Genomic DNA, 15,240 nt, shown 5'->3' with positions numbered 1-15,240 from the left:
CGGGAGAAAGCGGCGTCTTTCCCTCAAGAAAATAAAATGTAGCTCACCCACTGGGTCAGTTTACGAACCTTGATCACTGATATCTCCATTTCAAGACATACTAAGGTGCTACCTGAAATGCGGGTTTTCTTGTCCCCCTCTCCAATCGGCCTGGGGTGGACTGGCATCCATGGCTGCCGGTGGATTTTTTTTCTTTCTTCTTTAATTTTTTTTTCTATCCAACTTTCTGAGTCCCTAGGCTATTCTGACATTCTAATATTCAACTCCAGAGCCGAGCCTCTGCTCCACCATCCTTTTTTTTTTAAAGAGAGAGTGAGAGAATTTTTTAAAATATTTATTTATTTATTTTTTAGTTCTTGGCGGACACCACATCCTTGTTTGTATGTGGTGCTGAGGATTGAACCTGGGCCGCACGCATGCCAGGCGAGCGCGCTACCGTTTGAGCCACATCCCCAGGCCTGCTCCACCATCTTTGACCCTCCATATGGAGGTGGTTAAAACTCTTGAATCTTGGGTGGATTTGTTTTTCATGACTTAAAAAGACTTTTACTATTATTTATTCAAGTATGTTTTTCTGCCCTAGGCTATCTCTTTTCTCTTTCCTCTTTTTTTTTTCTTCCACTTCTTCAACTATATGTATAGATTGCTTTATATTGTCCCATGTGTCTCTGAGGTTCTGTTTATTTTCTTGTTTTTTTTCTTCTCTGTAATTCAGCTTGGGTAGTTTCTTGTTTCAAAAGCTGATTCTTGCATTCACAGCAATTCCAATCTATTATTAAGCCTTTCAAGTACATTTTTTTCATTCAGATGTTATACTTTCAACTCTAATTTCCACTTGATTGTTTTCAATTTATATTTCCTAGTTCTTGTTAGACCAGGACGCAAGAAAAGACCACTGACTCCAATTAAAATCAAATTAAAGCAAGCTTATTATTTTGACAGGCCGGGCTGCCTCTCCCTCCCCAAACCGCGGAACAAGACAGCAACCCCAGCTTTCCTGCAGCCCAGATTTATAGCCCAGAAAGTTACACAAAGGGGGGGTTACAGATAACAGAATTCTGACAAGCATCACACTAATAGTAGTTTACATTTTTTGCTGGCTCCAACATCAGAATTTATGAGGACCATTAGAGCCTCAGAGAGGGTCATTGTCTGGCCAGGGAAGGCCAATATTTATGAGGTGTCACTAAAGTTTCAGAGAGGGCTGCTATCTGGTCAGAGAGCCAGGCATGGGTGAGTTCAAGGCACCGGCAGGTATTCCAAGCAGGTTCAGAATTTGCAGTAATTTACAGTAAAGCCAAAATTATCTTTTCATGGCTTTGTGGTGAGATGGCTCCCAATTTTAAGAAAAGATCAGGTTGGGTCTATCAGTTCTCTGCTGAGATTTCCCCACCTGTGCACTCACTGTGTATATAGTTTTCTTGAAATCTTTGACTGTATTTATAATATTTTCTTTAAAAATCCTTTTCTGCTAACTGGAACATCTGTGTAAGCTTGGATTTATTTTTGGTGTGTGTGTGTTTGTGTGTGAGAGAGAGATTAATACTTTCATGTTTGCTTTTCTTTTTTTTTAAAATGTGAATGGTGTTTATATCTAGTGATACATTTAAGTTGTACACTAGATGTACAAAATTTTATTTTGAAGAAAGACTGATTATGCTATCTCTTTCTAGAGGAGTTAAATTCTGTACCAGTAAGAAGAATTACTAGTGTGGCTATGTAAGAGCACATCTAGAGCAGTTCCCACTGTAGGCAACAGTCTTCAGTCCTAAAGTGTGGCCTCTATTGTGTTCAGTTGAATATTTTAGGTGTTCAACAAAATATTTTCTCTTTATCTAGTGTTAATTCCAACATCTCCTGCTGTCATGCAAGCTCTTGCATTCCCATTCAGCTTGGAGTCCCCTAGGAGGCAGCTATTCTGTGCCATGCCCTGATGCAGCCTTGTCCCATGTATGTGCAACTCAGTTTTCATGCCCTGAAACAAGGAGACCTCTGCAAGTATGTTGATGTCTCCTGTCTGCACAGCTTCTCCTGTATCAGTACCACAAATTCCAACCAACCCATCATCCTCAGCCTTTGATCTTTGTTTTCTGCATCCTTCTTGACCACTCTCTTTTGTGCGTGTGACCCCCTTTTCTGTGCTGCCCCAGGAAGAGTTTAGGATGAATACTGAGCTCACTTCATGTGTTTTCTGCTTCTCAGGAATTACTACTTTGCTACCTCCTAACTAATATCTTTAAATGGTTGTTTCATGTATATATATTTTTAGAGTCACTCAAGGGAGCTTAACTCCAAAGCTCATCATATGTGATGAATAGATTCATGATATTATGAGGTACTCCAGATTTAACTAATTTCTGACTTTTTTGTCTATTAAAAGAGTTTGGATTTGATATTAGGCCCTGATCAGATACAACACCAGATAGAAACTCAGAAAAATATTACTTTTTTTCCCTCTCTGATTATTACTATTAACCTTTTGTTTACATAGAAATACCTAAAGTGGTGTGGTTTGTTATCTAATTGTGATGTTCCTTGTAGTGATTCTCAATGATGTCACCAAAGATTTTTCTTTATTATTGTTTTGCTTTGCCTTATTCCTGGAAATTATATGGGATGTTATTGAAATAAGTGAACCACAGCATAAGACTTAAAAAACTTGAATAGTGTTTGAGAAAAAAATTGTCTTGCAGTATCATTTTAAAAAATTTTGTCTCTAAACTTTTCACCTACTAGCACCTGGATTCCTTTATATCAATTTCCAATGCTCACTATATATAATTTTCAAAAAAGAAAGCTTTCTTTTCTGGAGTCAAATTAAATGTCCCAGGAGCCCTCATAGGTTGAACATTCTGAGAGCCAGCTGCTCAAGTCACATTTCAAGGGACTATTAAAACAATGGCAAGTGAAATTTTACACCTACCTAATATAAAAGGATCTGTAAGAAAGATGAGATTTAAATTGCTGAGAGGCAACACAGGAGTCATGGGTTGAAACCATTAAAACTATACAGTTTTAACCCAATAGCAAAGTGGGTAAGAAACTTGAAAGGCATTCCACAGAAAAGGATACTAAATATCCACTGAACTCATAAAAAGGGGCTCAAAGTCATTTGTCATTCAAAATGAAAATAAAAGCCACAACAAAATACCACTATCCATCTACTAAAAAAACAATAATGAAAAAGACACACACTAGTGAGTGTTAGTGAGGACATGGAGCACTTGAAATTCTTTACAGGTTTAGCCACTTTGGAAAACCAACAGTATTCACTAAAATTAAACTAGGCATTCTCTAGGCCTAGCAGTCCTGCTCCTATGTGTAGTTAACAGAAATGTGTACACACATATATAGAAAGAACATGAAAATGTTTCTATGACATTGTTCAATATAGCCCCCAAATGAAAACAAATATACATCAAATTAGATGAATAAACAAACAAATGGAATATTCAAATATTCCAACTGAATGTTATACAGCAATGACAAAGAACAAACTATTGCCACATGCAACAGTATGAATAAATGTCACAAATATGGTATTAATCCCAAAGAAGCCATACCACAAGAGAACATATACTGTATGAGTCCACTTATGTACATTTTAATGCAAAAGCTAGTGTATGAATATTATATATCAATATAGCAGTGACCTTTGGAGAAGGAGATAAAGATTAGGAAAAGGTTTCAGGGAGACTTCTTGCCTAAGAATAGTAAAGAGTTTATAATACTCTATTTTTATCTAGAAGGTAGTTAGATGGGTGTCTGCACTTTGTGAGACTCCAAAGCTATACATTTAAAATGGATAGTTTATTAAACTATTAAGGAACATTTTAAATTGGAGTTTCATTTACAACAAATGATAAAGTACATAAAATGAATAGAATGCTTACAATTACAATTATTGTGCAAAATTTAGAGAAACCAATGCAAGTAGGAGAGTATTAGAAAAATGTAAAAGTGAGGTAGTGCAGGTCACAGTGGGTGACTAGTGAGAGATGGAATGCCACGGGGAAGAGTGGCTGTGAAGGGAACTGGGGACCATAGGTGGAAGGTGTTGAATACTAGGCAGGGTTCATTTTAATCTTAAAAGTCCTTGAGGGCAAATAAGAGTTTTGCATGGGGTAGTAACATTCCCTTCCGCAATTCTTTCTGTTTCTAATTGGTTGAGCTATATATGATATTTTATCCTCCACAATAATCCAAAGGGGGTTGGGTTGTCATTATTTCACAAACGAGGAAATTGATAACTAGAAAAGCAAAGTCACTTATCCAAGGATAAACAGCAGTGGGCTTCTAGCAACAGTGGGACAGTTTTTCTTCCTTCTGAAAGTGACCTCAAAAACAAAGCATTGAAGAATTTAGCAGATGACTTATTCATTGGGGATTGGAGGCAATAGGTAGAGAATGCAGAGAGAAGCTCTGTAGCATTCTGGGGCAGCCAGCATCCAGGGCAAGTGACTGGCATGGTTTCCATGGCAATAGATCCCGACCCCCACCACAAGACATCCTTCTCTTCTGGGCCAGAGAAACTAATTTGATGATCTTGCCCAAGTTGTGGAGTCAGAGCCACTCAATCCCGTGTCAGCTCAGGGCACTGCCTCTAGAAAAATACCTTTTTTAAAAATTTTAGCCAGTCATAATTAATGACTCTTTCTTCTTGTCTCAGAAATATTCTCCTGCTCAGTGATGCACTGAGTGAATAAGTATTTTTTGAAATTTTCCATCTCCATCTTAGCCCTCGGATTTGGCTGTGTGAAAGAGTTGAGAAAGTGGAAAATTTCTTTTACCCATTCTGAGATCTGTGCTGACTGAGATCTGCATTACCAATTATCTCTATATATATGAATCTAAAATGTGCCATTTCCTCATTAATGTCCATTTGTCCTTTTGATGTTGGATGGAAGTTCTGGTTCAGCTCTCAGATGCATCCCTTCCTAGTTCTTTGATGTGAAATGGTTTAAGCCTCTTGCGGGCTCAGTTTTCTTATCTGCATTATGGGGACTGAGGTGAGTATTGCACTATAGGGAGAAATAGGTATGAAGTGCTTAAAACACACACACACAATATAAATAAATTCAAATGAACCTTATATTCAGACTGGTTTTCTGGTCTTTCTACTACTTGACAGAGAATTTCTTAGTAACTGTAAATACTGATTATCCAACAGAGTCAGGAAACATGGTGCTTCAATTAATTGAATATTACCAGTAATGGAGACACACACATACACAAACACACAACCAATAGAGGAGATAAAAAAATATTTAGGGAAGCTTGGTATAGTGTTGCACACCTGTAATCCCAGCAGTTTGGGAGACTGAGACAGGAGGATTGTGAGTTCAAGGCCAGTCTCAGCAACTTAGCAAGGCCCTAAGCAATTTAGCCTGACACTGACTCAAAAAATAAAATAAAATAAAAATAAAAAGGGCTGGAGTTGTGGCTCAGTGGTTAAGTGCCCCTGGGTTAAATATCTGGTACCAAATAAATAAATTAGGAAATAAAATTCACAAGTATATTTGCAAAGCACTGAAAACCCAGGGTTTGAATCTAGTTAGCTACCTCTAGAGTCCCCATTTTAATTCTCCAAAGATTGATCATATTATAAAAAAGTTCTGCGTGCACTCATCTTACACAGCTGAGTTATTCTTTTTCATCTACAAGCTTATTACACCTGAAAACATGGATGCTTGTGTAACCATGAGAAAATAACTTGGTTAATTTTTTTTTAATCTGTAAGATGGAAGTAATCATTATAACTCCGTTATGGAGTTATATGAGTTTAAATGAGACAGTCACTATCCAAGAGCTTAGCATGGAATATGTGCATTTGATGTGCATGTAGTGTCCCACCTGAATCCTCTTTGCAGGCCAGGCTGTGTTCATCCCCTGGCTGCTGTTTGTGAGGGCTGATAACAATTCACAGCTGCCCCTCCACCAGAAACTAGCCCATATGTAGCCAAACAAAGGCATCTTTACTGGGGAGGTAACATCCCCAATCCTAAGGGCGGATCTCAGCCAACGGCAGTAGACTTAGTGGTACAAAAGACTGGCCTCCTGCCTCAAGGCGGGGTTGATTTGCAGCATAGCTAGGTTCCTTGCAGAGTCAAGCTGAAGCTATTGTTCAGCAGCCACTGTACTCTTCTTTAAGGTTTTTAATCCTATGCTGCTTCCTTTACTGCTCTTGTCCCAGGAGCACTTTCCTAGTTACTTACAAGAATCTTCATCTCAATCCTGGCAGCTTGGGAACCCAACTTAAGACAACTGGCTTCGAAGGTGTCCCAGGAACTAGTCCTAAGGACAGGATTCTAGTCTGTTCAATGGCTGGCTTGGTGGCAAGAAGGACCCCTCCAGTGGAGGTAAGTGGAGAACTGATGATACCTGGCATGCTACACACTATTTGTTAAGATTTCTCTCAGTAATGAGCTGGAGTGGAATTAGGGTAACAGGGGAGGCATTTGCTTGTGCCAAACCTCAGGCATTTGGGAAATGAAGGAAACTAATGTAAGTTCCCTGGAATCAGATGAGTTGTTGCATGAGTGAAAATTATAGGCTTAGTTCAATTAGTCAGAAATTTAAAGCAAAATATGAGAATCAGAAGGCTTCAACTCTGGCATTTGGGATGGAGCGGTAGGTTGGAGGACAGAAACAGCTGAAGATCAATTGCAATCAAGCAAACCTCTGAGAGGGCACAGCTGTCTGCCTAAGCAAGTCTCGTGAGCCAAAGTCAGGCTTAATTGAGAAAGTGTGACCCGAACAGTCAAGAGATCTCACTAGAGGGATATACTGTGATTTTTTGTGATTTTTTTCGCCAAATTTCTGGTCTATTTCCCCTTGTTAGAGTTCTTCATCCCTCACCTTGCCTGAAAGTTTTTAAAGAGACATCAAGTAAGCCCTTCAAAGACACTGAAGAGTCCTTTTCAGGATACGTTCCCACTTCTCCTCCTGACTGCCTAACTCCTAAGGAACATCAGATCTCAGATTAGCACAACCAGGAAGTGCTGAGCATGCCAAGGGAGAAATGGTTGCTATATGCTGAAGCCCCAGGACCTAGAGAAAATTTACTAGCAGAAGCTGGGAGTGTTTCTGAGACACTTGAGTGTTTGAGCAAGGGGAACAGAACATAAGCTTGTTAAGGAAAAGCTTGTGGATGTGGGGCACAGCACCACCACCACAAATTAATGCCTGGTAAGAGCCTCATAAATTCAAGCTGTTGTGGGAAAGTGTTTAGAAGACAGGAAAAAGCAATGATCTTCCCAAAGTAAAGTAAAAATGTGGGAACTATTGTAGCAAATGATGGAGGAAGGTACCAGAATGCTCAGGGAAGTGGGTATGCTGAATGGGATCTCTTGAGGGCCCAGAGGTCAGTCCATTTAGCAAGGTGATAAGAAGTAAGCTGGTGAAGGCAGCTTCAGCAAGATCAAGAATCTCAGTGGTAACTGTCGTTGTAAGCTAAGACATGATAGGATGTGTGGTTACAGAATTGGGCTCTGCACTAGCAGTGGGCATGATGGAAGCATGTCAGTAGCAAGGTGGATATCATTACCAGAGTGGACAACAAGATCTATCAAAGGAGATGGCTAAAATGTGCATTCCTGGTTAGAGTAGAGGCACATGGATCCAGATAGGCGACAAATGGAGTCTTGGCCCAGATCCACCTCACAGTAGGTCTAGTGGATCCACAGTCCACATGCTGTCATTTCACTGCTTCCCAACTTTGTAATTGGGAGAGACATACTTATGCTTGGCAGTGAGCTGGAGGACAGAAACAGCTGAAGATCAATTGCAATCAAGCAAACCTCTGAGAGGGCACAGCTGTCTGCCTAAGCAAGTCTCGTGAGCCAAAGTCAGGCTTAATTGAGAAAGTGTGTGACCTGAACAGTCTAGAGATATCACTGCCAGTTTTATCTTGAGACTCAGAGATAAAACCAACCATCTGAGAAGAAGGGGCATAGTTCATTCTTGTAGGTTCCTGAGGCCTGTCCACATATTATTGATGAATAACGGAGCATCCCATAACTAATGGCTTAAGATGACAACCATTTACTGTTGCTCACACAGTGGGCCAACTAGGGTTCAGAAGACCTATGCTGTGCTGCTTCTCACTGCAGGTCTGTGTGTCTGCAAGTAGTGGGGGAAGCTTTGTATTAGGAGAGACTGATCCTCCCTACCCCAGGTATCTTTCTCAGGGCAAATGATAGAAGTGCAAGGAAATTCAAAATCAGTCATGTCCAAAGTCAAGCCTCATTCAAGATGAGACCATGTCAAGGATGTGAAAATAGCAGTAAATTGGGGGCAATGATGCCACAGACTCATGTAAGAAAGAAGCTGGGGAGGAAAGATCTATAAGTAGGGAAGTTTGAGACAAACCATAGGAAAAAAGCAAGGGAGACCATCAGGGGTGTCTGTTGTCCTCTATGGAAGAGCATCGGGAGCCTTGGAAAAGAAGTGAAGATAAGAACTTTATACAGCTTCTAGCTTCTTCCAAGTCTGTGAGCCTGTAGTAAAGACCGTGCAAACACTGTGTGTTTGCCGTTGGGGATTGCAAGGAGCCCAGTAGCTGGGAGGGAGGGTAAGCCCTCTACATTCAGTCTTGGGGAAGGACTCATGGTTCCTTTTTTTGGTTCTGGTGATTGAAACCCAGCGGCACTTAACCACTGAGCCATATCCCCAGCCCCCTTGCTTTTTTTTTTTTTTTTTGCCAGTGGGAACTTAAAATGTTGCAACCACTATAGAAAATATATTGGCAGGTTTTTTGAGAGGTCAAGCCAAGAGGAAAGGGCAAGAACTCTACACAGCAGTGGAGCTGCCAGCCAGCTCCATTTCTTCTTCTGGTAGTAAATCCCTGGGAGGGTTTGGAGGAATTTAAGTATCAGCATGAGGGCAATGGACAGAGGTATATTCTCAAAGATTTAATATAATTCACAATAGATTCCCCCCCACCTTTGTGCAGAGATTTTGATCCTTCTCATTATTCCTCTAAACCTGGACCCAGGAACAGCTAGTCAGAGAGCAAGCCTTTGGAGGGGGCAAAATATCACACTTCTCAGCCAGGTAGGTGGATCTTCTGATTTCCTCAACATCCCTCTATGAAGTATAAATCTGATTTTATCCCCAACTGTGAGTAATACCTATTGTTTTTAGATCTCTATTTAAAACAATCTAAAAACAAGATCTGGCATAAGTTATCTAATGTGTGAATTTGTTAATTGTCCTAATTATTAGAAAGCCCCACTTAATATAGAAATTCAGCCATTCACTAGCTATTTATATTTTCATCCTATTCCATAGCCACAAGTGTGAGCACCAAACACGTTTTAAGGGATTGACTCTGTATATAATTTGTTTATTTAGAAATCCCCATGTTTATGAATTCATGAGACATACATCTTATTTGCAAGTATTGTAGTGGCAATGAGGATTGCTATTTGGTTTCATATTTAATGATCCAATGTCACTGGTCATAATTCATTTGCTTTTCAGGAATCAGATTAGTGAATTAAATTCCCATTAAATTAATGGGAATGTAATGTAGTTCACTATACCTACATCCTTGAGATTTCAGGGTGCTAATCTCTGTGTTCTGGGATTAAAAAAAACTTTTTAAATATTGATATGGGCAGAAATGGGGAAGGTGGTATGCAGTTTCAAGGAATTCCACTTACTCTTCCACTGCAGGACTTCTTACATGAGGTCAAGGAAGAAATGTGAGGGTCTTGCCACCACCACGTCCTATAAAACACAAATAAAAGTAAACCATCATCAAAAATCAAACATACTTTAGCAAGTCAGTCTAAAACTATTAAAAAGAATGAAAGCTTGTCTAAAACAGCAGATTGGTTTGTTGAAAATTGCAAAGAAAGACATTGTGTTCACCTCTATCTTTATTTTCCTCTGCCATTAAGTTGCCTTTATTATCTTTTATTCTTTTATCATTGAAATTCTTATATACATTACCATCAAGACAGTGCTAAAGATTATTAAACAGCCAATAATTTGCTAAGTGCTCTACAAGTATTAAAGTACAAATATTATCAATGCAAATGGAGAAAACTATCATATGCCAAAAGGCAATATCCAAATGTAAGGACTTCAACTATTTTCTACCTACTTCATATTAATTCAGTTCCAATAAAATTTTCCATATTTGGGGTTACTTAGAACAATTATTTAAAATTTTATTTGTAAGGAGACATAACTCATGAAAAATGGAAAAACTTGAATTCAGATATGAAAACAGTTATGATAATTAGAAGAGTATAATTTTGATATGAGAACAGTGTAAATAGCTCAAAAAACAGAATATATTTACATATGAGAATTTGTTACATATGAGATCACTGGGAAAAGAAGAATTCTGCTCTGTGATGCTGCTAGGATGGATTGACAACATGTATGCAGCTGCTGTAACAAATTGTTCTTTACCACTGGAGAGCAGAACCTCTTGTTTGGCACCTCCAGTGCCTAAATCAGAGGAGGTATTCATTAAATGATTATTGGACTTATTTTACTGAGGACTTACGTATAAGAAATTTAATAATAGTAAAAATAAATTTAAAAAATTAAATAAATTAAAAAAATAGTAAAAATAAATTAAATAAAAAAATTAACTTCCTAGAGAACTATGTGCTTAAACAATAAGTCACTCAAATAATCAACAAGTTTGGTTGTGAAAGGATTTTGAAGACTTAGCTATATTAATAACTAAAAGGCAAATAAATAATTGAAAAAGCATTAGAGAAATCATACAAAGCAATAAGAAAATCACAATAAGCAAAGTTGATTATATGAATGATACAAAGCAGGAAAGATAATTCATCAAAGTAAAATTATTATAAAGAAATATATACAGAAACAAAGCCATTTTCTCCCATGTTAGCAAAAATTTTACTCAATAAAAAATGTACAGTTCTGATGCTTGGCTAAACACGTGTGCAAATCCCTAGCTACATTAGGAATTGGTAGATGTAGTTATTGTGGAAGTTGATTTTTGTAAAATCTACCAAAAATTGCAGAAACATAAAGTTGTTCTTTTTATATTTTTAGGATGGATATCTTTAAAATGTAATCTATTTAAAATTTAGACATGAAAGTGTTCACAACAGTTATTTAGAACAATAAACAATTGGAAACACGTCTAACAATAGAGAGGGTTAAATAAAACATTGCATATCTGTTCTATGAAATACTGTAACCAGTAAGTTTAAGAGTTATGAAGAAAATCAAGTCCACAGAAATACAATTGTTTTATAATTTCAGTTGATGACATAAGACCCAGCACTGTGTCCTAAACTGAACAAGCTCTGCAGAGGACTAGCCAGCCACATGCAAAAATAACTGCATCTCTGAGTAGCAAATAACAAATAGCAACTTTTGATTGCTTTGTATTTGGTGTAAATGAGAAATAAACTTTAGTTGTCCCGAGTCATTGAGTGTGCATTGCTATAGCAGAGCCTATTATATTTTAATCAATACTACCACTCCTTTTTGCATAGTATTCTGTCATGTTTCAAGAATATGGTATTTCTTCTGTTTCAAAATGTTATGACAATTTTTTGTTATTCTTTTTTTCCAATATGTTTATTATGTTAGTCTCTCCTTCAATGTCTTATGATTTTGACCACTCAATTTTAAAATAAGGAACTAAAAATTTGAAATAAGCATGGATGGAGCATATAAACTGTTAGATTTTGTCAGAATATGTGCAGAAGCTAGCTGTTTATTTGGAGACATATGTCAGTGTATGAAAATTCCTTCTTTGGGACTATTCAATAGCAAAATAGAATTATCCTCCTATAGAACATTGTCTGGGAGGGGAGTTGGCACAAATATCTGTTCTGGGAGCAAGGTACAGAAATGATCTCATGGTCTAAACTGCAAACTTCCATCGAATTCTGTTCTTACTGCCTGGTGTTCCCACATCTGGAATCTTATTCAGTTTCACTAGGGAATCAACTTCTGATCTTTGCAGAGATTGATCATCTGGCTGTATCGTTTTGGGAAGGGTTCTAGGAGGATCTAACTTCCTAATCTGTACCAGTGATTGAACTTGGGGGCACTTGACCACTGAACCACAACCCCACCCCTATTTTGTTTTTTATTTAGAGTCAGAGTCTCTCATTTTTTTGCTGAGGCTGGCTTTGAACATGCAATCCTCCTGCCTAAGCCTCCCAAACTGTTGGGGTTACAGGAATGTGCCACCACACCCAGCAGGATCTAACTTCTTACATAGATTTCAGCCAAGTCCCTTATTTTCAATCTATGACTTTTATCTTTGGCAGTACCTGGGTCTCTAAATGCTAAGCCTTTCCAGGAATACCTTAGGCAAGTTACCTTTTCCTTTGCAGTCACATGGGCTGGTGTTTACTGTATTGAGCTACCTCAGTCTCTATTCTTCCATATGGTATTTGGACTTGGTATAAATAAGATTTTTCAAAACTGTCAAATTTTATTATCTAGGGCTTTCTTCTGTGTTCTTTTAGATTTGTTTTCATTTCTTCATTGGGATATTATTGCATTTAGGGATGGAAAAGAGATTTTTAAAAAGTAAATGGTAAATCACCTTATTTAACTGGAAATATATTGCTTGTGTATTAGAAAAATTCCAAAGCACCACAGGGAAATGTCAGTGCTTCCTCATAAGGTATGACAGAAATCTATGCAAGCCCCCCACAAAGGGCCAATGTCCATGATGAATTTGACCCTCTACCTACTCCTTTCCTTCCAAGGTCGGCCATGTAGGTGCTTGTGCAGTTCTTAGAATATTAAAAGGACTCACTAATTCAATTTCACAAATCCTTACTGATGGAAGACTTTTAATTATGTGATTTTTCCCAAGAATTGTTTTCTGTGAATTGGCACACATGGTATAAGCCGAAATTAGTATTTTAGCTTTCTACTGTTTTATTCTTGGGTTTTTTTTTCTGAAAACATGAAAAATGGACTTTTTCGAGAAAGGGGTGTGTTTAAAACTATCATTTGTGTTGACCCACTGTAACATACATTCAGACGTATCTCCTGAATGCTACTACTGCTTCTAAGTCCGGAAGCTGCAGTGGGGCCTCCCCATCCCACTGCCAACGATATCACCATGAAAATAAGGTCTGCTCTCAGCACTGTATTCTTGGGAAACAAGCCTAAAGAAATAATCCAAACTTCAAAATGTTTAAGTGTTAAGATATTCATGACAACTCTCATAACAGCAAAAAATGGAGATCTCATTCACGTGCTCACTCTCTCCCCAGACCTTCTTCCACATACCCCAGCTGGGTATTCTTAATTACACACGGGCTTTAGACAAGAGCAGAAAGTTCATCTTTAGTAACCAGAGGAAGGCAGAGTATACAGATACAGATGGCTGGAGGTGGATAAATGAGGTAGTGGGAGTTTGTGGAAATTCTCTTCTGATTGTTCCAATTTTGCCAGGAAAGTAAGAAGCAAGGTCGTCTGCTGAGACCGAGAATGGGGGCAGAAAGTGTTGGACGTGTGAGAAGAAAGAGGAAGGTGTGAAATAATCATTTAGTGGTGTGGGAGGGTACATATATGGGGAATACTTGCGGTTGCTGGGTGGCATTGCGGGCTCCCTGGAGGTGAGGGAAATGATTTCAAGTACATCAAATCATCGTGGTCTTATGCAAGTTCTCAGTCAAGGCCAGCTGCACTGAGTTCATAGGCCAGAGCAGCAAAGAGAAAATCAGATTTGGAGGTTAGCCAAGCAAACATAATGAAATAAGGGGGACGTGGGCGATGAGGGCATAGGCACAGAAGGTATTAATGATCAACTGTGGAGTATGAGCTGGGAAAGGAAGGAAGAAGAGAGGGCATGAAGGGGGTGGGGACTGAGAAAAGGGAGCCTGGGTCCTGGTAGGGTCAGGAGATTTTTTAAATCTGGGAGCTTCTGGAAGAAGAAAGCTAATTTTACAAGAGAGGGATGTGAGAGATACCAAGGATAGGGTACCTTGAGGGAGTTGTGCTAATTTGTTATGACGAGGTCCAGGGTGGTCACTATGGGAACGAGAGCTTGAGGGAGGGCAGAGGACAAGATCATCAATGTGGGGGCTTTCATGAAATGAAGTTTCATCTGCTAGTATATTAAAATCGCCAAAAATCAAGACAGAAGTAATGGAGAATGTGACAGTGAGCCAAATGTCAGTAAGTTATAGCTACCATGGGGGTGGGTGGGTGACATCGTCTGATGACATATGATTCAAAGCAGGGGTATTTTGGAAGGAGGAAGAGTGATGAGCCTCAAGGAGGACCTCATCCGTCTTCAAGCCCAGAAGCCTGAGGGCTGTAGGAGGAAAAGCAGCCCTTACTTTGCTGGTGGCAGCTTGGGGAAGAGCCGAGTTTTCATTAGAGAGTGAGAGGAATGTTCAGCAAAGAGCCTGGGGACATAAAGGAATTTACTGCTGAGGGACCATGAATTCAAGAGAGCACAAGAAAAGTTTTAGGGTCTGGGGTAGGCTAGGATATGGGGAGATTGGACAGAGCCATATAAGAATGAGAAATGAGGGGTGGCCTGGCAGACTGGTGACTGACAGCAGCAGGGATATAGGTCATAGCAGGGATATAGGATATAGGTCATAAGGTTGGCTTGGGTGGAGTCAAGGCAGATACTGATGGGAGGGGATGTCAAGACCAGGGCTTCCTTTGGACCTCTTCTTCAAAGACTTGAAGCTTAGACTTCTGTGGTGCTTATGCTTGGTGCCTCTGTGTAACTGGAGTTGCTTCCATATGCATCGTGTCATTTACCTAGCAACCCTGCTAGGGTTTGATTTATTCCCCATTTTACAGATAAAAAAATGGGCCGTGCCTCAGAAGTTGAATAGCTCATTTGGGGCTACACAGCTAGTCAGGCTAGAGTCACAATTCCAAAGCTATGTCTGTGTGACACCCAATTACTTCTCTTCTATGAAATCATGCTTCCTCTCCTTGGAGATAAATATGATTGAGGTAAGATTGCAAATATGTTTGTAGGATGGGGGCAAAGTTGAGGAAATTACATTTCAAGCCCCATTTTTTATTTTTTGTTGATCCCAATGTCCATTTTCTGAGGTCCTCTCATCCCCCCTACTTTGAGATAAGATTGCCTCAATGTCATATCAAACCTGACAGTCATAAGGCCTTCCCCAGATTCCTGCAGATCCCCTGGGCTTGCATTTTCATGGCTTCTCTGGGTCTCAATTGGGGCTGTCACTGAATTGGTTAATTTGAGATCCTCTCCCATCTTATGGGTGCCCT

Source organism: Ictidomys tridecemlineatus, chromosome 10, assembly GCF_052094955.1.
Source record: "Ictidomys tridecemlineatus isolate mIctTri1 chromosome 10, mIctTri1.hap1, whole genome shotgun sequence".
NCBI classification, from domain to species: Eukaryota; Metazoa; Chordata; class Mammalia; order Rodentia; family Sciuridae; genus Ictidomys; species Ictidomys tridecemlineatus.
This window is presented reverse-complemented; position numbering follows the sequence as displayed.